The sequence below is a fragment of the Solanum verrucosum genome, unplaced genomic scaffold (genome assembly GCF_900185275.1).
Source record: "Solanum verrucosum unplaced genomic scaffold, falcon-dt-bn FXZP01000261.1, whole genome shotgun sequence".
Taxonomy (NCBI): domain Eukaryota; kingdom Viridiplantae; phylum Streptophyta; class Magnoliopsida; order Solanales; family Solanaceae; genus Solanum; species Solanum verrucosum.
In genome coordinates this window covers 8,620,904-8,632,937 of record NW_026019969.1, presented here as the reverse complement: position 1 = coordinate 8,632,937, position 12,034 = coordinate 8,620,904, and the positions used below count along the sequence as shown (strand labels likewise).

The 12,034-nt window shown below is 31.7% G+C and overlaps 2 protein-coding genes, 1 long non-coding RNA gene and 1 pseudogene across 5 annotated transcripts in view; 3 read left to right on the top strand and 1 right to left on the bottom strand.

Annotated features, from left to right (window-relative positions):
• The window catches only part of LOC125816843 (uncharacterized), a 42,864-nt gene that overhangs the window by 6,839 nt on the left and 23,991 nt on the right, over nucleotides 1-12,034 (top strand). The gene's annotated exons all lie outside the window — the stretch shown is intronic.
• The window catches only part of LOC125816833 (protein FAR1-RELATED SEQUENCE 11-like), a 37,415-nt gene that overhangs the window by 16,781 nt on the left and 8,600 nt on the right, over nucleotides 1-12,034 (bottom strand). The gene's annotated exons all lie outside the window — the stretch shown is intronic.
• LOC125816857 (uncharacterized) lies at nucleotides 103-476 on the top strand. Its single transcript, XR_007442244.1, has 3 exons — nucleotides 103-136; nucleotides 224-259; nucleotides 364-476. It is a non-coding gene; the product is annotated as an uncharacterized LOC125816857 (long non-coding RNA).
• On the top strand, nucleotides 2,358-3,170 carry LOC125816853 (COX assembly mitochondrial protein 1-like; annotated as a pseudogene).

Here is a 12,034-nt window from a genome sequence, read left to right as displayed (position 1 = left end):
ATCCTCTGTTTGCAATTTTGATCTACTTTTAATACTTGGGAGCAAATGGATTAAGTGTTTGGCTTGTCTTGTGTAGGTGATTAAAGAATTAGATAATTCGCTGCAAGGGAAGAACTTGTCTGATTCTGATACATTGGTATGATCTTCAAATCGTTCATACTTAAATTACATAAATTCTTCGTTTTGTATTTCATCTAAAGTGAATCTCCTTTTGGAATTGCAGACTGCTCCAGTTGAGAAATTTGACAATCGGTCTCTGGTAAGTTCACTATTTATTGTATCTGGTTTACTATGAAAAGTTACCTGTTGTTATACACTGTCAGTGTGCAAAACTTGAACTCTATATTGAATGACATTCTGCAGGTTAGGAGACAATCGTATATCGAAATGATGATTTTTCAAGAGAGGTGGCATAAAGCCATCAAGCAAGATCAATGTTGGGTTGAACCATTTCAAAGTCAAGAAAAAGGAAAAACAGGCTCATAATGAAATTAAACATAAGTTATATACATTCAGTTGTTTGTATATACATTGTATACAAAGAGCAGCTAAGAGTAAATAGCCATACAAGACTGATAGAAATATGCATCAAGAACCACAGTTACTCAGAAGAGAGAGGGGTGGTCTGTGGATGTGGAAAATTCAGTCATCTTTTTTTTTTTTCCCCTTTGGGAATCATTTTTATAGATAAATTTTGTGGTATTTGTAAATACCATTTTTTTCCTTCTTTTCCTTTGTTTTTTTTTTTTGGACTAAGAATAATGCCAAGGGTGCTCTATAGGTATATGTTTATTTATGGCATTCAATTTGGTGATTTGTTTCAGGTCAACAATAAGATTATTGCTCATAATTACTGCCTGTTGGCTCACTTGCACGGATCCCTAATTTTATCTACAACACCATTCTCTCCGGTGCCGGCGTTCCACCTCTACCTCCGGTCTTCTCCGATCAAGTAACTCTTACTTTGCCTTCTTTTGATACGTATTTGAGATTTATCTGAGTTCAGTATATGAAATTTCAGTCTCTAGAACTTGATCACTGTCATAAGCACCAGTCTTCATTCATGGAATCTGAAATTTGTAGGCCTTTTGGCTAAGTTCTTCTGTGACATTGTCGTTGGAATTACAGTTGAATTTACTGTTAATAAATTGTTGAGGTCATTTTTTTCGTTGTCAAGGCAATTTTATCTTTCATTTGGCTTTGAGATGTTGCAGAAAGGAAGTAACGTCTCAGAAGAAGCAATAAATGTCAAAATGTTTGCATCTATGAAGGGTAATTGTACACAGATTAGTTACTGATTGACTGTAGATTAGACCTGACAATACTTACCTTTAGAAAGCATGTGGATTAATATTGCTACTGTTGGACAATTGTAATCTACTTCTACTAAAGTTAAAGGTCTTCGGGCAATACTTACCTTTAGAAAGCATGTGGATTAGTGATTATTTGGCTATCGACCTACTCGACAATACCCAAAGCGTTAGCTCATCTATCTATAATGATGCTAATTGCCAATGAGGTAGTTCATGATCTTCCTTGGTCAAATAAATTGTGACCAATTATATAAGTTTTATTCAAGGAATTAAAAGTAGTGAAAAACATTTCAATCAATGGACATGTTAAGTGAAAACTATGGCTATTTGTCATGATTAATGGGATACAACTTTCACTGTGTTCGTTTAGATATTTGAGAAGGTTCAATAGATTGAACTAGTCAATTTGTGTGTCTTTGCTTTAATAATTTGTTGCATTGTTGATTAATGCAAAGTAAGCCATGGTTGGATGCAGAAATTAATATTTAGTTAAAAATGAGCTGCAAAAATGAAGATAAGTAAAGTAAAAGATAGAAAATATGAAGTGCATTTACAGAATCTTTTGGATGTGGAATATATGGTGCAACGGGTTTGTTAAATCAGCAGAAAAGGGAATGGTTGAAAATAAGGAAGGAAATTTGAAATGCTTTTACCGAATGGTTATGCATTGTTATAGAAGTTTATGTTACCTGATCGCAATGCTATTTGGATTTTGGTGAAAGGAGATGTAATTAACTTGAAAAAGGATATTTTTACCTTTTGTTGTTGTACGTGTAACTATCCCCCACCATAATTCACTTAATGCCTGGGAATTTTCACCATTATCCGTTATTTCTCAAGAACCCAGTACCTGACTTTTATTTGTAACAACAGTTGGCTTTGTTGCTTTCATCTCTTTTTTTTCAAAATGCAAACTTGTTTCCCGATGCTTCTCTCTTTTCTATTGTTTCTTTTTCTTTATGTTTCTCTTACTTCATGGAGAAGGGGAAATATTTATTTGAAAATTTTTCCTACTTCTATAGGTTTTGAACTCAAGGGAAGAAGATGCATTAACCGTTGACTCTACATAAACACCCTTTATGTGCTGATGTAAGTTTCTCACATTGTTAAATTAGATTAGATTCATCTTGTGCTTTTGAAGCACTGCATTTGCATGTGTTTATTTGCATTGACATGCTATGTTCCTCGGACTCTTCAAAATGTCAACGGGTGTGTATCGGATTCGCCAAAAGTATTGTATTTTTGGAGAATCCGACACGGGTGTGACATCAAAAGTGAAGAGTCGGTGTAACTTAGTTGACATGTAGTCTCGTCGTGTGTATATCATAGTTGTAGATTAATTTGTTCTTTTTATTGGTTAATTTTACGAAATAATTGCCGAAACGTCTCAAATACACTAAAGATGGCTATGTTGCCGTGGTGCAGATAATTGAAGAGTTTCAGAAGTGTCATACAGACCACCCATCAGGGAAATTCCTTGGGCAATGCACAAAACTGAAAGTAAAGCTTGACCGGTGCTTTAGGCAGGAAGTAAGGTTTCTTGCTTTACCTATTCGGAAATTATATGTCTTTGAAAATATATCTTCAGCGTTCCTCATGTATGTACCATTAAAAAAAATATGATGTCCTTTTGCAGAAAGCTATAAAGAGGAAAACAAATTTTGAACAGAGCAAGAAGTTGAAAGAGAGGCTCCAGGCTTACAGGAAAGAAACTGCTGACATGCAATCTTGAATCTGATAATAGTTATGTTGACAAGACACTGTTGTGCAATATTTCAACACACGAAGGAAAGCTTAACGACTGGGATTTATCAGAGAAAGACTGGTGAATAGAATTGTCGGTCGTCTATTCTGATGTTTTCGTCGATCTCCATTAAAGTTAGTTAAAGTGAAATAAGATGTATAGACACAAGAATTGATAAATTACAGGAGCAACTTATCAAACCATTCAATTTTGGTGCCTGGAAAATGTCAAACATCAAAATACTGAAATAATTGTGTGAACTGATAGAATGTTCCTGATGGGAGGTAGCTAGCCTCTTAGTATTAGTCGAGGTGCGTGCAAGGTGATCCAACACAAACATAGACCTTTTTTGATATTTTTAGACAAAGCAAATGTGAATTGTTCTAATATAATATGTAAGCCAAGTATTTTTATTTTTTTTTGGGAACTTGGAGCCTGCAGTGCATACTAAACTCTAAGCTTGTGTTGATGACCAGTTGGATGAATATTTGCCATGAATTTGCTGCACAAAAATAGAGTTTCTGCAGGATGGCCAATGTGATCTTTAAATGGACTCTTGTTGTTATTTAAATCGAACACTATTTCTATTCATTTCAAAATAAAAAAATGCGAGTAGTAACTCTTCCTGTTGCAACACAAATGGAGGTTTGAGAGTTCCAAATTTGTTTCTATTTTAGAAGTTCACCACTGGTAATTAACACCAGTTCTAGCATCCAATGGTATGACCTAGTCGTCAACGAAGTGGTTGAGAATAAAGAGGTCGCATGTTCAATTTAGTTGAGACAAAAAATACTAGGTGATTCTTTCCATTTGTTCTAATCTTGGTGGACAGAGTTACATGATACTTGTTGCTGGTGGGCACTAGATATTGTTAGTGGTGAGAGATGAAAGGTATCAAGTGAAATTAAGCCTTGATATAAAAGCAAATATGAGATGCCAAAATTGGGACATATACTAGTGTTGTAGGTCTCTATGGTGGTATCACATGTCTACATAGAAACTTTCATGGCTTAAAGCAGAATCTTCCTATTCAAATTTTAAAGTTCAATATGTCAAAGCTTAACACATCATTATTCACACATAGGATAAGATATATAATATCAATATACAGGAAATTCTAGACCCATATATAATATCAAGAATGCAATGAATTTAGTCTTGGAAGGTAGAAAAAATAGATTGGGATCCAGTCCAGTAAATTTACCTCCTGTATATATCAATAGGGCATTCAGATTTTAACACGTGTCCTACAATAATTTTAATAGTTAGGATCTATAGTTTTAATGGTTAGTCTCCATTCTCTCCTTAACCTTTGTGCGTGCGTGTAGTTATATATATATATAATTTTTTTACTTTTGAGATGATTGTAATGATCTAACAATTTGTTTATACCTCGCAAAAAATAATGTAATTGAATTCCTTAAAATAGTTTAAAGGAACGTGAGTTTAATAAATTTTCTGAATGAAATAAATTACAATAATAACAAGATGTAATATAATAGCAAGAATATAATCAAATCGTGTATTAGATCTTGAGGATCGAATTTTGATGGCTTAAGTACAATGTGTTTGATAAGATTTGAATTAGCATAAAACAATTTGTAAATCAAAGATTTTTCTCCTATAACATAGGCAAGGGTCAAATGATATGATCATATTGACCAACATTTTTAGAAATATTTTTTTATCATATTGATATGAGAGAAAATATAATTTTTAGTACTTTGCTAATAGTTTTTAAATATCTAAATTTTAACTTTAAAATATCGAATTAATTAAATTGACCCTCAAAAATAAACATGACTACTTTTTAAAAGAGAGCAATAATTATTAGACCTCTAAAATAAATAAATAAATAAATAGCAAGAGAGAAAAACGAGAAAAGAAAATACTAAACTCATTGAAATTATACTAGTTACACATGTCAAAAATCTGAAAGCCCCATTGATATGTAAATTCACTGAACTGAATCTCAATCCCAAAAAAAATTAACTCATTAAACAATGCCCACGCCTCAGTTTCCCTCCCATGCCTCAACAACAACACATTACAAGTTGCAGGAGCCATCCTATACTTATTATCAGCAAGTGATCGATATGATTCCATACCCTCTTTTACCTTCCCCTGCTTGAATTACAATTTTTACATTTTAATATGATAAAAAGAAATATTCCTTCGATCCTCATTTATGTGACATTTTTCGTTTTTCGAGAGTCTGACAGTTTAAGTCTGATCGAGAATTTGCTCATGGAATCATCAATCTTTTTAAAATGAAGTTTATATATTTGTAAACTACGTAAAATGTATTATAAGTCACAATAATTGATAATTCAAAATGTTTAAAAATCTATGAAATAATTACAGTCAAAGATAGACTTGTTTGAATCTCAAAATCTGAAAAGTGCCACATAAAATGAGACGAAAGGAGTACATCATAAAATGTTAAACAAGATTTTTATCGTTTGACTCTAGAAAAGAAGGAACGAAGGGAGTATTTACATATTTTAAAAAATTACTCTACTGGAAACATTTGTTTTGATTGTTGAACAGGGTTGTAGTTGATTAAAATTCCTGAAAGTTATCAATATGGGCTGTGGTATAACGGGGAGATTGTTTCATCCTTATTCAAAACTTAACACATCATTTTTCACACATAGGATAAGCTATATAATATCAATATACAGGAAATTCTAGACCCATATATAATATCAAGAATGCAATGAATTTAGTCTTGAAGGTAAAAAAATTTAACTCATCAAATTTTAATATTGGATTTATTCAGTCTTGGATTTCTAACTAACCAAAACTTTGTTCCCTCCTCAAGCTAAATTATCTTTGCTGATAGTGTCAAAAGAAAATGAAATGGATTAGGAATTAATCTGATTTGGATTAGCCGATATGTCTTTTGCCAAATATTGTTGCATGAAAAAGAAGAATTATACTTATGACACATGGATCTAACTCAACTGCAAAAGCTAACTCATGAGAAGAGAATTATCAAGTCCATATAGGTAGACCTTCAATCAATTTTCCAACCAATTTTAATATCCCTTCGTGCTCAAGCCATCCAACTTTAGCATGTACTAAGAGTCCAAACAGAAATGGACTTGGCCCTGATACCATATAAAAATATGACACATCGACTAACTCAATTTCTAGAGTTAGCTCATAAGAAAAAATTATATGAGTTCATATAAGCAAGCCACCAATTCATTTTCCAATCTAAAATCCCCATACAAAGTTGAATAGTATCACTCCTTTTGTAGTGTTTGGAAGACAGAAATATTCCAAAAAGGTGTTCATACGGCATTTTACATTATTTTCTATTTTTGTTTTTTTTTCCCTTTGAAATAATAGAAACAAATTTAAAGTTACTTTGGGGAATTAGGTGTTTAAAAAATAGAGCATATTTTAAGAAATCTTCTTTGATTAATAAGTTGGTTTTTTTTTTAAAGATTATATCAATTTTAATATTTGCTTTCCTGTGTTTGATACAACATAAATTGTCGTAGAAAAATTATTAATCTCCAATTATCACTTGTTCCTCCTTAGTAAGAAAGTAACATATTTCGTTCATGATTTGTTCACGTGTTACATGTGAGTTGAACACACGTCATGATTTATGTCTGTTATAACAGAAGAAACGTTGTTCAACTGGGAGGACATACAACATGGTTCATTCCTTACCGTAGCAAGAACACTTTTATTCAATTAGAAAATGAACTGGTAACTTGTTATTCAAGTAAAAAGAATTGAGCATAGATATATTACGTATCAAAATTTGAATAACAATACGTGCACAATTAACCTTCCAAAATTTGTCAAATATAAAAAAAATATATAAAAAATAAAATAGAAAATAAAATGAAATGCCAATGATTGGCCACTATTAGAGCATACTTTCAAAACAAGGGAAATATTCGCAACCTACATTTTTAAAGTATCTCAACTAATTCTATCATATTTTTTGTTAAATCAACACATTAATTAATGTTGTTTAACTACTCTAAATGAGCAAAAAAAAAAAAAATCATTTTGCTACAAGCGTATTTATCTAAAGTTATACAAAGTGGTAGTGCAACTATTGTTTACACCACCGGTACAATTTAATTCAGTCCTTATTTTATCATGTTATAGATTAACATTGAAAATAAAGAAATACTTAAAACTATATTATGAGTAGAATTATTTCATAATATTTTTCAAACTCTACGACCAAAATTATTTGTACAATATATTTTACCCTCATAGATTTTGAAGTTGAAATTTAGAAAAATATTTTTAAAAAATAGTTTTTATTTTCAAAATTGATGGTATTTAAAAGTTAAAGTTGTGTTTGGCCATGAATATAAATTGAAATTGTTTTTAAAATTTTTAGAGTAAATAACTTTTTGGTATTCTTCAAATTTTGAGTTTTATTGTCAATTTTTGAATTTTATTGTCAAATATGTTTCGGAGTTTAAGAATTATGACAAACACCGTCTTAAAAATATTTAAAGATCAAATTTTCCAAATAAACCAATTTTAATGATCAAACAAATATTTAAAGGGGTAAATAGTGATGCTAAATGACTAGAAAATTTGATCAGAATTTGAGAAATTTTAAAAAATTATAATATCTTTTATATTTTTAAATTAACCTATCTTTTTTCTTTCTTTTTTTAGTTAAAATGCATTAAAGTTAAAAAGATAAAATAATATAAATAAAATACCATTTTGACTATATTCTGACCAAATTTTCTGGCCAAAAAGATTTTTCTATTTAAAGATAGATTTTTAAAATTAACGGTCAAACAAATAATCTTCAAAAACATATTACTATTGATTATTCTATTTTTTTTAACAGAAAAAGAAAGGAAGAGAAAAAAATCAAAGTTAGAACATTCATCGTAAACGCAGCCAGGATCAGGTTCGACAACTAGACTCGGACGTATTACAAAAGCTATAGGTTCGGAACATCCAGCTGTATACAGCCTGTTATTTTTAGTATTTCATTTTTTCATTATATTTTTGTATATTTCACATTTAAACATTATAAATCTCAATTATAATTTCCATTTCTGGGGTTGGTTTATTCGCTGGCGACAGCCTGTTTCCAACAAAGGTCCCCTCACCACACTACCCCACACCCCCATCAATCCTCTTTCTCTTTTTTTTTTTTTTTTCTTTCTTCTGTGCTTAGGGTTTTTTCTACTTCTCCCGATTCTCACTGGATACAAGAAGATTCAGAATTTGAGGTTTTCAGATCAAGGTTCTCCGTCTGGTAAGCTTTCGTTTGATCTAATTTTTGCATGTATCTGTACTGTTTTTGCTTAGGGTTTGTTTAGAGATAAATGCACTGTTTCTACTTTATATATGTCTAGACTGTGATCACTTTTGTGTACGGTTTTATTTTTAGGGAAATCACGTTGAACATAGATAGAGTTTATTGTTGAAGAAGTTTGAAAAAAGGAGGGTGGAATTGGTGTTTTTGGTGTGCGGGGTGGTTGGTGATCAGATCTCGAGACTGTTGATATATGGTAGTATTGAGGTTGAGAGGAGTTGAATCTGTGATTTCGAGGAGTGAGGAGTGAGGGTTTTAGGTGGTATTTCACTGCGAAATAAGAGAAAAAATAGGAAATTGTAATTGTAATGAATAACATATAAATTTGGGGAATGAATCAAAACCTTGAAACCACCACAATCTCAAACCCAAACTCACTTTTACAAACCAAATTGTGATAATAGACCATACTGCAGTGAAGGGTGACAACTTGCTCTACACAATGCTCCAGATAACAATAGTAAAGGTTGGAAATTGGAGACTATTACTAGACACTCCGCCCCACCTCACGGAGGAGCATCCATCCCATCCCATCCCACCCCACATTCATCGGATAACTCATAGATTCAAAGATGAAAATAACCTTTCATCTAAGAATTCCATTAACATTCATAGGTGTTCAGTTGAGAAAGACCTTTCAATTAACACCTCATTTGCATTCATAAGTGAAGATTGAGAAATAGCCTTCCAACCAACATATCATCATAACATTCATAATCATAGAAGCTTCATTCATTCATTCTTCATGTATGAGTGTACAATTGAGAATTACCTTTCAAAAGTAACACAATTCTATTCTAGACATGCTCATAATACTTTCAATGACATCATATACACATGTAATGCACTTTCATGATCATTCATCAATTCATTACTATAATACATAAGCCATAAGTAAACACCTCCAACTTTCAAGTGGATCAACAACTCTAACAATTCTAATTCAACATGTAAATTTCTTCAATAAATCATCTTAAAACATATATTTCATACACAAGAAGAATAGCCTTTTCTCCTTATTTTCAACTATTCCCTTTTCTGCTGATTCAACAAATTCGTTGCACCATATATACTACATTCAAAAGATTTTGTAAATGCATTTCATATTTTCTGTCGTTTACTCTATTTATCTTCATTTTTGCAGCTCATCTCTCTATGATGATGCTAATTGCCAATGAGGTAAATCATGATCTTCCTTAGTCAAATAAATTCTGACCAATTATATAAATTTTATTCAAAGAATTAAAAGTAGGGAAAAACATTTCAATCAATGGACGTGTTGAGTGAAAACTATAGCTATCTGTCATGTCATGATTAATGTGATACAACTTTCACTGTGTTCGTTTAGATATTTGAGAAGGTTCAATAGATTGGACTTGTCAATTTGTGTGTCTTTGCTTTAATAATTTGTTGCATTGTTGATTAATGCAAAGTAAGCCATGATTGGATGTAGAAATTAATATTTAGTTAAAAATGAAGATAAGTAGAGTAAAAGACAGAAAATATGAAGTGCATTTACAGAATCTTTTGGATGTGGAATATATGGTGCAATGGATTTGTTAAATCAGCAGAAAAGGAAATTTGAAATGCTTTTACTGAATGGCTAGCATTGTTATAGAAGTTTATGTTACCTAATCGCAATGCTATTTGGATTTTGGTGAAAGAAGATGCGATTAACTTGAAATAGGATATTTTTACCTTTTGTTGTTGTACGTGTAACTATCCCCCACCATAATTCACTTAACACTTGGGAATTTTCACCATTATCCGTTATTTCTCAAGAACCCAATACCTGACTACTATTTGTAACAACAGCTGTCTTTGTTGCTTTCTTCTCTCTTTTTGCAAAATGCAAACTTGTTTCCTGATGTTTCTCTCTTTTCTATTGTTTCTCTTAATTCATGGAGTAGGGGAAATATTTATTTGAAATTTTTTCCTCTATAGGTTTTGAACTCAAGGGAAGAAGATGCATCCACCTTTGACTCTACATAGACACCCTTTATGTGTTGATGTAAGTTTCTCACATTGTTAAATTAGATTCGTCTTGTGCTTTTGAAGCACTGCCTTTGCATGTGTTTATTTATTTGCATTGACATGCAATGTTTCTCGGACTCTTCAAAATGTCAACGGGTGCGTGTCGGATTCGCCAAAAGTATTGTATTTTTGAAGAATCCAACACGGGTGTGACATCAAAAGTGAAGAGTCGGTGCAACTTAGTTGACATGTAGTCTCGTCGTGTGTATAACATAGTTGTAGATTAATTTATTCTTTTTATTGGTTAATTTCAAGAAATAATTGCCAAAACATTTCAAATACACTAAAGATGGCTATGTCGATTATATGTCTTTGAAAACATATCTTCAGTGTTCCGCATGTATGAGCCATTAAAAAAATATGATGTCCTTCTGCAGAAAGCTGTAAAGAGGAAAGCAAATTTTGAACAGAGCAAGAAGTTGAAAGAGAGGCTCCAGGCTTATAGGAAAGAAACTGCTGACATGCAATCTTGAATCTGATAATAGTTATGTTGACAAGACACTGTTGTCCAATATTTCAACACACGAAGGAAAGCTTAACGACTGGGATTTGTTAGAGAAAGATTGGTGAATAGAATTGTCGTTCGTCTATTTTGATGTTTTCGTCGATCTCCATTATTTAAGTTAGTTAAAGTGAAATAAGATGTATAGACAGAAGAATTGATAAATTACATGAGCAACTTATCAAACCATTCATTTTTTGTGCCTTGAAAATGTCAAATATCAAAATACTGAAATAATTGTGTGAAGTGATAGAATGTTCCTGGTGGGAGATAGCTAGCCTTTTAGTATTAGTCGAGGTGCGTGCAAGGTGATCCAGCACAATCATAGACCTTGTTTGGATAATTTTTAGACAAAGCAAATGTGAATTGTTCTAATACAGGCTGTAATCTTTTTTTTTTTTTTTTTTACAGACATTAGAGATTGGAGTTCATACTAAACTCTAAGGTTGTGTTGATGGCCAGTTAGATGAATATTTGCCATGAATTTGCTCCACAAGAATAGAATTTCTGTAGAAAGGCCAATGTGATCTTTAAATGGACTCTGTTATTTAAATCAAACACTATTTCTATTCCTTTCAAAATAAAAAATATGAGTAGTAACTCTTCCTATTGCAACACAAATGGAGGTTTGAGAGTTCCAAATTTATTTTTATTTTCGAAGTTCACCACTGGTAATTAACACCAGTTCTAGCATCCAATGGTGTGATCAAGTCGTCAACAAAGTAGTTGAGAATCATGAGGTCTCATGTTCAATTTCGTTGAGAGAATTTATTTTTTTACCTTTCAAGACTAAATTCATTGCATTCTTGATATTATATATGGATCTATAATTTCATGTATATTGATATTATATATCTTATCCTATGTGTGAAAAATGATGTGTTAAGCTTCGACATATTGAACTTTAAAATTTGAATAGGATGATTCTGTTTTAAGCCATGAAATGTAGACATGTGATACCACCATAGAGACCTACAACACTTGTATATGTCCCAATTTGGCCTCTCATATTTGCTTTTATATCAAGGCATAATTTCACATGATACCTTTCACCTCCCATCAATAACAATATCCAGTGCCAACCAGTAACAAGTATCATGTAACTCTGTCCAGCGAGA